This window comes from Sphaerodactylus townsendi, linkage group LG09 (assembly GCF_021028975.2).
Source record: "Sphaerodactylus townsendi isolate TG3544 linkage group LG09, MPM_Stown_v2.3, whole genome shotgun sequence".
NCBI lineage: Eukaryota > Metazoa > Chordata > Lepidosauria > Squamata > Sphaerodactylidae > Sphaerodactylus > Sphaerodactylus townsendi.
The window spans coordinates 94,717,983-94,726,912 of NC_059433.1; positions in this window are offsets into that span (position 1 = coordinate 94,717,983).

The following is an 8,930-nucleotide window of genomic DNA, read 5'->3' on the forward strand; positions in this document are numbered from 1 at the left end:
TCTGCTTTGTGATATTGGACCTGTCACAGTTCTGACAGCTCTCTCAGGGCCACCTACCTCACAAGATGCCTGCTGAGGAGAGAGGAAGGGATTGTAAGCCACTTTGAGACGCCCTACAGTAGAGAAATTGAGGTATAAAAATAATCTCTTCCACTATATGGATTTGATTACCTGTCAGAAAGCCAGCCCTTAGATATTAGATAGATCAATATCAGTTAAGGAAGAGTTACGAGAACAGGAAACACCTTTACCTTTTATGTGGGGGTGGGGGTGGAGTTGAAAGACATAGCAAGTTAGAAAAGTTATGTAACCATCCAAGACACTTGGCAAAGTCAGGAACTGTTTCATTCTTCTGTGGATAATTAGGCCTTCTAAAGAATGTTATGGAGTAGACACAGCATAAAAATTTTGGATCATGCTTTTAAAACATTTTTAACACCATTAAGACAGCAACAATTCTGAGTCGACAGAAATATAGCTATAGCAAGTGTCTGATTTACCTCCTGGCAACTTACCTCCCTTGGTTTTCTATTTCTCTCAATATGCCAGAATAGAATTTTAGTCTTGGAAGGAGGAACAGGCAGCAGAGGCTCCCTCACCCTCCAGTCTCCATTTCATTTGGGAATGGACAGACCCTCTTTCTCTCACCGCTCAGCAGCTCAAACAGAAAAGCTTTTGTCTGGACATGTGCAGACATCTCAGTTTGGAGGATTCAAACTTCCTCTCTATTATTTTTGAAGAGTTCAGATCTTCCTGCAAACCTGGGGTGCGGGGAGGGAGTCACACATTTGGAGAAAACGTTTATTTGCATCAAAGTGGTCCCAAACTGTAGATTTAACTATCTGTAGACTGGGACACACTTTCCTATTAGAATACAAGATAACTAAGCAAATGTCTTAGTGGCTTGAAGGATTGCTGAACAAGAAAATAAGTGGAACTGCATGTAAACCTGAAGTGTAGCTAGAACTGGGAGATGACAATCTGATGATATTATGGATATATCATGGGAGAGACAAACTTTATCTGTGTACATAAGCACAAATTTTAGATAGCTAGAGTTTATGTATGCAGAGTTTTTTATACTACATTTTTCACTACTGTAAGGAATGTCATAGCAGCTTACAGTAGCTTCCCACACACACACACAAAACTCCTTGTGAGGCTCCTTGTGAGGTAAGTGTGGCTGAGAGAACTGTGACTAGCCCACGATTACCCAGCAGGCTTCATATTTAAGGAATGGGAAATTCCTTATTAGAGTCCTCAATAAACACTCCCCACCCCCCAAAAGAGGATCTACGATGCCATATATACCATACTGGAATCATATGGTGGTGACAAAATAATCAGAACCATAATATGAGAACACAAATAACCATTGCCAAAATATAGACACTTGAACTGTTTATCTGCTATAAAACAGTCCAGTCTAGAATTCAGGATATTCAATCTTCAATACAGAACAGATATTATGAAATGTTTATTGTGAAAGGTTCTGTACACTTCAAAAAATGAAGACCTTGTTTGCTCAATGTCAGTGTATTTACAGTTTTTATGAAAATATCTTATTTTGTGTCTCATCAGATAAAGTTATTTCTTAAGTAATTTTACGATACAATTCCTCTTTATAACAGCTGTGTAAGGATTGTGGGTGAGGTCGATTGGGAAAAAAGCAGTCCTGATAAAGGGCTCTGCTTCTACAAAAGAAGGAGGGAAGAGGGCAGGGAGAAGAATTAACCATCCCTGCAGTTCTGCTAGGCCCTGCACCAGGTTAAGAGCCACCTTCCCTGGGCCAGGTACAGGTCTTTTAGCCAGAGCTAGACAATCTGAGGCATGGGGAGGGCAGGCCATCTTCCCACCAAGAAATTCCCCAGTGACTATAATGGCCAGTCTACCCCAGTAGGGTAGAAGACATCTGCAGGGGGTAAATCATTGGGCAGGTAGTGTGATAAAATTCCCCATGCCAATTTCCCTGCACATGACTTCTCCTCAACACTTCTACCATTGATATTTTCACTAGATGTGATCTAAGCTTAGAAATATATGCAGATGAAGAGGTGATGAATTGGCTGGGGGCCGGGGGAGATTTGCAGGTAAGAATCAGCAGGAATGTATAGGGTTAAATTTTCCCCTATCCTGTTGAACTTTTCCCCTCCTCCTCCCTCCGCTAGGGTGGGTGGACCATGTCCAGATGGCGGGCCACCTCCCTCCCCTTCCTTGCATGCCATCCCTCCCTCCCCTCGCATGCCACCTCTCACTCTCTCCCCTCCCCTCCCTCATTGGGGAAATTGTAAGCCTTTCTTCATACAAAGTTTAGTTTCCATATTCATACAAACTCTAGTTTCCATATTCTTTTCATACAAACTCTAGTTTCCATATTCATATTTCAAAAAACAAGATTTGGAATAGTGCACTGAAAAGATATAAGAACAGCATAATGCCCCTCATTTGATTCCCAGATGGAGAAAGCCATATGGCACTCCAGATAGATTCCCAAGAAGAGCCAAAGTTTGGCCTATCAAACATTATCATGCTGACTGGCTGCTCCCTTACACACACCAGTGTGGGAAGTGAACCCCCATGCACCCATCTCCCTCTTGCATGCAGGGGTCTCATTATGACCACCCACCAGAGGCATAGCTACCATGGGGACATCCGGGGACAAGTGCCCCTCACGCCCCCTTGTAGTGGGCACAAAAATTGCAAGCTTGTCTGTGGCTTTTTCTATTTTTTAGTGCTTTTCCCATTTCTGGCCTGCAGGGGGTGCAGTTTTTAGGCTAGCAGCACCAAAATTTCAGGCCATTGTCAGGGGACTCTCCTGATTGTATCAGCCAGGTTTGGTGAAGTTTGGTTCAGGGGGTCCTAAGTTATGGACCCCCAAAGGGTGTGTCCCCATCCTCCATTGTTTCCAATGGGAGCTAATAGTAGATGGGGCTACCATTTTGAGGGTCCATAACTTTGGACCCCCTGAATCAAACTTCACTGAGCCTAAGTGTTATAATAAGGATAGTCTCCTGCTGATACCACCCAGGTTTGGTGAAGGTTGGTTCAGGGGGTCCAAAGTTATGGACCCCCAAAAGGGTGCCCCATCCCCCGTTGTTTCCATTGGGAGCTAACGGTAGATGGGGCTACCCTTTTGCGAGTCCATAACTTTGGACCTCCTGAACCAAACTTCACTAAACCTGGATGGTTTCACCAGGAGAGTCTCCTGAAGATAGCCTAAAATTTTGGTACTGTTAGTTTAAATATTGCTCCCCTGACAGCCACCCTCAAATTTCCCCCCTTTGGAGTGGATTTAAAGGGAGAATCTGGGCTCCTTAGATTAAAAAAAAAAACCATTGAAGGTATTGTTGAAGGCTTTCACAACCAGATTCAACTTGTTGTTGTGCGTTTTACAGTCTGTGTGGCCTGTGGTCTGGTAGATCTTGTTCCTAACATTTCTGTAGGGGTGAGCCCGCGAACCCAGCAGAACCGTAGAAAGAGCGCCAGGCATGCCGGTGCTGGCTACGGCCTTCTGGGCGCACACGCTCCTCCAACCCCCGTTCCCCCGTGAGTCACAGGTCATGAGGTGCCTGACTCACGGTCACCAGATGTCCCAGACAAAGGGGCAAAGAGGCTTCTGCCCTCAGGTGTGGATTAGACCCAGACACGGATGCTTCCTCCTGCATGTAGTAGCCCGATGGGATCATGCATCACATGATGATCTCCCGCTCTCCTGCCTCCCGGTCCGCCCACATCGCCCCCCCTCTTGTTAACCCTAATAAAAGGAGGCAGAGCCTAGCACACGGCAGAGTTGCCAGGATCATGGAATCCCGCGCTTCCTGCCGCTGGCGCTCTCCACCAGATGGAATCTACGCGTGTCGTCTCTTCCTTGGGGCCTCGTGGGCAAGACTACAAGTTCACCTGCATCTGTGGCTGGTATCGTCAGAGGTGTATCACAGAGAGAAGTCTGTTGTACACCATGTTCAGACTTCTCTTGTAACAGACTTCTCTCTGTGATACACCTCTGAAGATGCCAGCCACAGATGCAGGCGAAACATTAGGAACGAGATCTACCAGACCACGGCCATGCAGCCCAGAAAACCCACAACAACCAACATTGAAAATGATGCTGTTTGGGGGATGCTGTTTGGGGGATCTACCCTGAAACAACATTACTTTCAAAGTTGTTTAAACTAGGGAGCCCAGAGTCTCCCTTTAATCCCCCAAACAGCAAAATGATGCTGTTTGGGGGATCTACCCTGAAACAGCATTACTTTCAAAGTTGTTTAAACTAGGGAGCCCAGAGTCTCCCTTTAAGGTGGATTTAAAAGGAAAATCTGGGCTCTCTAGTTTAAACAACATTAAAAGTGATGCTGCTTCAGGGTGGATTCCCCTCTTCAAAAAATAGCATCACTTTCAATGTTGTTTAAACTAGGGAGCCCTGGGTGTATTCAGATTTGTGTGTTGGGGCATGTTCTATAATGCGATGGTGAGTTTGAGATGACCTGATGCAAAAAATGTTGTTTGGTCGTGGTGGAGGAGGAAGGCTGCCCATATGGGTGTGTGTGAAAAACTCAGATTTTGCCCTGGGCTCCATTTGTCCTAGCTACGCCTATGCCTCCCACTCGTTAGCAACCTATATGCTCCATCCATTCCTGCCTGTCCCTTGTACAAACTGCATGACACATAGACAACAGCCATGCTGTGGGGAGTGTGTAGCCTGGAAACTATTGCAAGAACATGTCTGTCCTCTCTGGCCCACCCCATCAGTTCCTCCTGGTGGGAACTGGTGGCTGAAAAGACCTGGGATGAGGACTAAACAAAAGGTGTCTGGCTCCCTTATCTGTAAGATCCCAATCAGACACAGCTGTAGAGCATTCCACACATGTATTGAACAAGGTTAAAAAAAAACCCTGTAACCAAAGCAGATGGATGGGCCTGCCAACTCAGTTGTTCCATTAGATCTCTTATGCAAACTAAGCTGAGATCACAGAGATGCCCCAATCACAGTATGCTAAGGCGAGAAACAACTGTGCCAGCCAGACAGTGTGAGCTGTCTGATAGATAATTAAGGTTGTTGAAAATGCAAGTGTCAAGAAGTTCTTCTCAAATTGAAAACGCAAGCATCAAGAAGTCCTTTTCAAATGTAGTTGTGATGATAACTCAGTGAAAATATCAATGTGCTGAGGGAGTGTGAGAGAAACGATCTACATATCAAAGTAAAGTAATAAACTAAAATTGACAGTGTCATAAATCACCTAGGTTGTAATCCTAAAAACACTTTCCAGAAAGGAAGCTCCACTGAATAAAACGAGGTTTAGTTTTACATAGAATTTCTCCCTTAGGAGATTAAATATTATTCTGGTTGTCTCACCTTAGGGCTAGTCAGGATGAAGGAACAAGTAAGCAAAGGGGAGAGATTGTCATAAAGAAGGCTGTAGCACCTGAGAAGTTTTTGCTCAGACAAAAATTACTAAGATTTATAAAATTATACTTACAGTATAGTTACTTTCCCCCCACATCCTTCATAACATAGACCAGTATTTGTAGTTATGTAAAATATTCATACATGGAAATATGGAAGAACTGAGAAGGTTTTCCTCAGTTTGTGATGAGCTTCATATGGTGTAGCCTGTGAATAAGACGAGTCATTTATAGATTATCTAAACATGTATGAATAAAGGGTGTAAATGAATAAAGTAAATGAACAACCAGCTTCAAAGATTTCAGTACTCTTTTGCTTTCCCCCCAATATTCTGTAATAGCACTGATTCTTTATTTTAGCACTAATGCTAACATAATGAAAACATATGTGAAACATCATTTTAATGCATGATTATTTACTTCAACATTCTTATGAGAACTTATTTTGTAAGAACACAAATTAAGATAAAATTGTTTTACTTGTTACCTTGACAACATTCAGATCAAACTTTGTTAGCAATAAAGTGATTTTTCACAATAAATTAACATTAACTATATTTCAGACTTCTAAATTGGTAATGTAATTGACATTACTGGCACTACCTCTAACCATTTAGAATATGAGTCCACTACAATAAGGAAAATCTGACTCTGAAAGGGGCCTGCAAAGTCAACGTGTAACCACGACAATGGTTTTTTTGTTGATTCCCACACTACAATTTTTCAACCACCCATTGTTCAGTCTTTTAAAATTCAATTTTCAATGACAACCATCAATTGTTCAGTCTTTTATGAATTGATTAAAGATGGAAAATTTTCCAAGCAGGAGATTTTCACTAATCTGTTAGGTAGGAACAGAATATTGTTCCAATAGTGCTTGATCTTGTCTAGGATAGTTCTGGAATGGCCATAAGTGACAGATATTAACACTATTTTCCTACTCCTTACTAGAGCCAAAAGATTCACATTTTTTAAACAGAAGCAAGCATGTATCAGTCCAATTCTAAGGGGGCGGGAGAGAACAGGCCAATGGAGGCAGTGAGGGATTGTACCAGTTTGTTTGCCCTCTCCACAGCATAAGTGGCACCCCTGCTGGCGGAGAGGGCAAGGTGCTGGTCACCACAGTTATTGACTAACTCCATTAAGCCCTATGGAGGGCTTCCAGAAGGCTGGGCTTTTTTTACTTATAGCTGCCTACAGGCGCCACCTGGAAGCCCTCTTGGGGTGGTGTGGCAGCAGAGCAATCACAATGTTCCCAACTACCCTGGGCTTTGTATTGGGCTGTTAGCTTCATGTTTTTTAAAGCACAGTTTGACAAATCATAGGTGTAAGGGCCCCATATCGCCTAGAAATTCACTGCCGTGTCTAACATTTTTAGCGGTCATTTTCTGTTAAGTGCTTCTTGGCAGTTCGCAGAAGTACAAAACTTATTTAAGTGAAAAATAATGATAACAACCAGGGTTGCCCCCTATTAATGTATAAACAAAAACATTTGTTATAGTTTTTTTTAATGACATGAAACTATTAAGTGTTTAATATTTGTTTTAATATTTTGTACTATTATAAAGTATGATAATTAAAATACATGCTCTGAAAACTGAAAAATAAGTCTGGCTACTGAATTTTTGAGGTGGCTCATAAAGCTGAAGAAAATTTTTCAAGGCCTGTTTTAATATAATCTTTAACAATCAAAATTATGCACTCTTCTGGGTTGGATTCAGCTGGATTTTTCATTCAGTCCAAATCTCGTTACTATAGTCACCTCTCATATGACATTTGTCCCTGCAGGTCTTATGATCTCTAGCATAGCACTCTTGGAGGTCGCTGCTTTTTCACCAGCTACAAATCTGATTCTAACCCATAATCTATATTCCATTTTCTCACCACAAACAAACTGTGCATGCTTTGTCTAAAACTATTTTAGACAAGTGAGACATGCCAGGAACTACAGCGAAGCAAACAAACTGTTAAAATCAAAATCAATAATTACACCACGGCAAACATTACAAAGATCAGTAACAAGTTACAATCCACAGGTGCATAGCAAAGTTCCATTCACACACATCTCAACTTTAAATTGCAAGAGGGAGTCTCTCATTTTAAAGTCTATAAAGGGTAGAAAAAAACATGGAAAAATCAGACATGAGACACAAAATGAAGAGCAACAGGTCTTTAAGAATGGAATGAAAAGATTAACAAGCACTATGGAATTTTTATGCAGCCAGAAAGTGAGTGTTTGTCCATCAGTCTTGTTATAGGACTACTCATATCCTTATAACGGTCTTAGATATATTCTTAAAGAAACTTTTCTTTTAATTTTATGTTTCTTAGAAAAAGAGGTCCTGAAATATTTGAATCCATTTTGATGCTGTTAAAAAAATGGCTCATGAAGATAACTGTGACTCATAACAAATGGTGAGAAAACAGTTTCAGATGCCACACTGTCACCCACGGAGTAGAAAAGGGAGAGGAATCGTATTTTCTTTCATAACATTCCAATGCACGTTACAAAAGCCTCAAACCACAAAAACAGTCCACAGAAGATACTCTGACTCCCTACTCTTTCCAAAAGTAATCAGGCACCCAAAATTTTACAGGTTTTGCTGAAGTTGCCTTGTTACTGCATCCATAGGTCCAAGAAAGATCAAATAAGAAACTCTGCAAGTATTATTAAATATACTTAAAATAACTAGATTAAAATTTGGAATATTTTTGCATATCTCTGTAATTTGTGTTTGCCTGAAATGTGAAAATGTGTATTTATTCATTGTGATGTAATGCACGTTCTTCATAAAAAGGGCTATGCTTGCAACAGAACAACTGAGAAAGAATATTGTACTGTTAAAAAAGAATCATACAACTCACAGGGAAATCCACTGGTTATATCAATTATTTATTAGGAATTTTTGCCTTGCATGTTTCATGTTAGTTTTTTCCTCAGCATTTATTTATTCAAAATATTTTAAACCACAAAGGCTGACAAGTGTGTGCCATTAAGACTAAGCCAATATACAATTAAAATAATAGTATTGAAAAAACATGCCAGATTATCGTAATTATCAGAAACTTTCAACAGCCAAGGCATTTTTTTTAAAAAAACGCATGTATTTCTATAAAATTCAGCAAAAGCCTTCTTGAACAAAACCAAACAGGAGTGCCCACAGCATAATGGAATTACCTGTGAATATGGAGAGGGGAGGGGGCAGAAACAACTGTACTGACAACTCCTCTACCCAAAGTATTCTTCTAACCTCATCTGTTGCTATACATTGGAAGCAACTAGGTGGCACAAACACAACCTCATCTGGCAAATCATTTAAGATAGTCAGCGTGATGTAGTGGTTAAGTCTAGGATATGGGAAATCCCAAATTCTACCTCTACCTCTGGAAACTTGCTGGGTGACATTGGGCCAGTCAATACTCTGAGCCTTAACCATGGCAAGTATTTGGATGGGAGACCTCCAAGGAATACCAAGATAATGCAGAGGCAGGCAATGGCAAACCACCTCTGAATGTCTCTTGCTTTG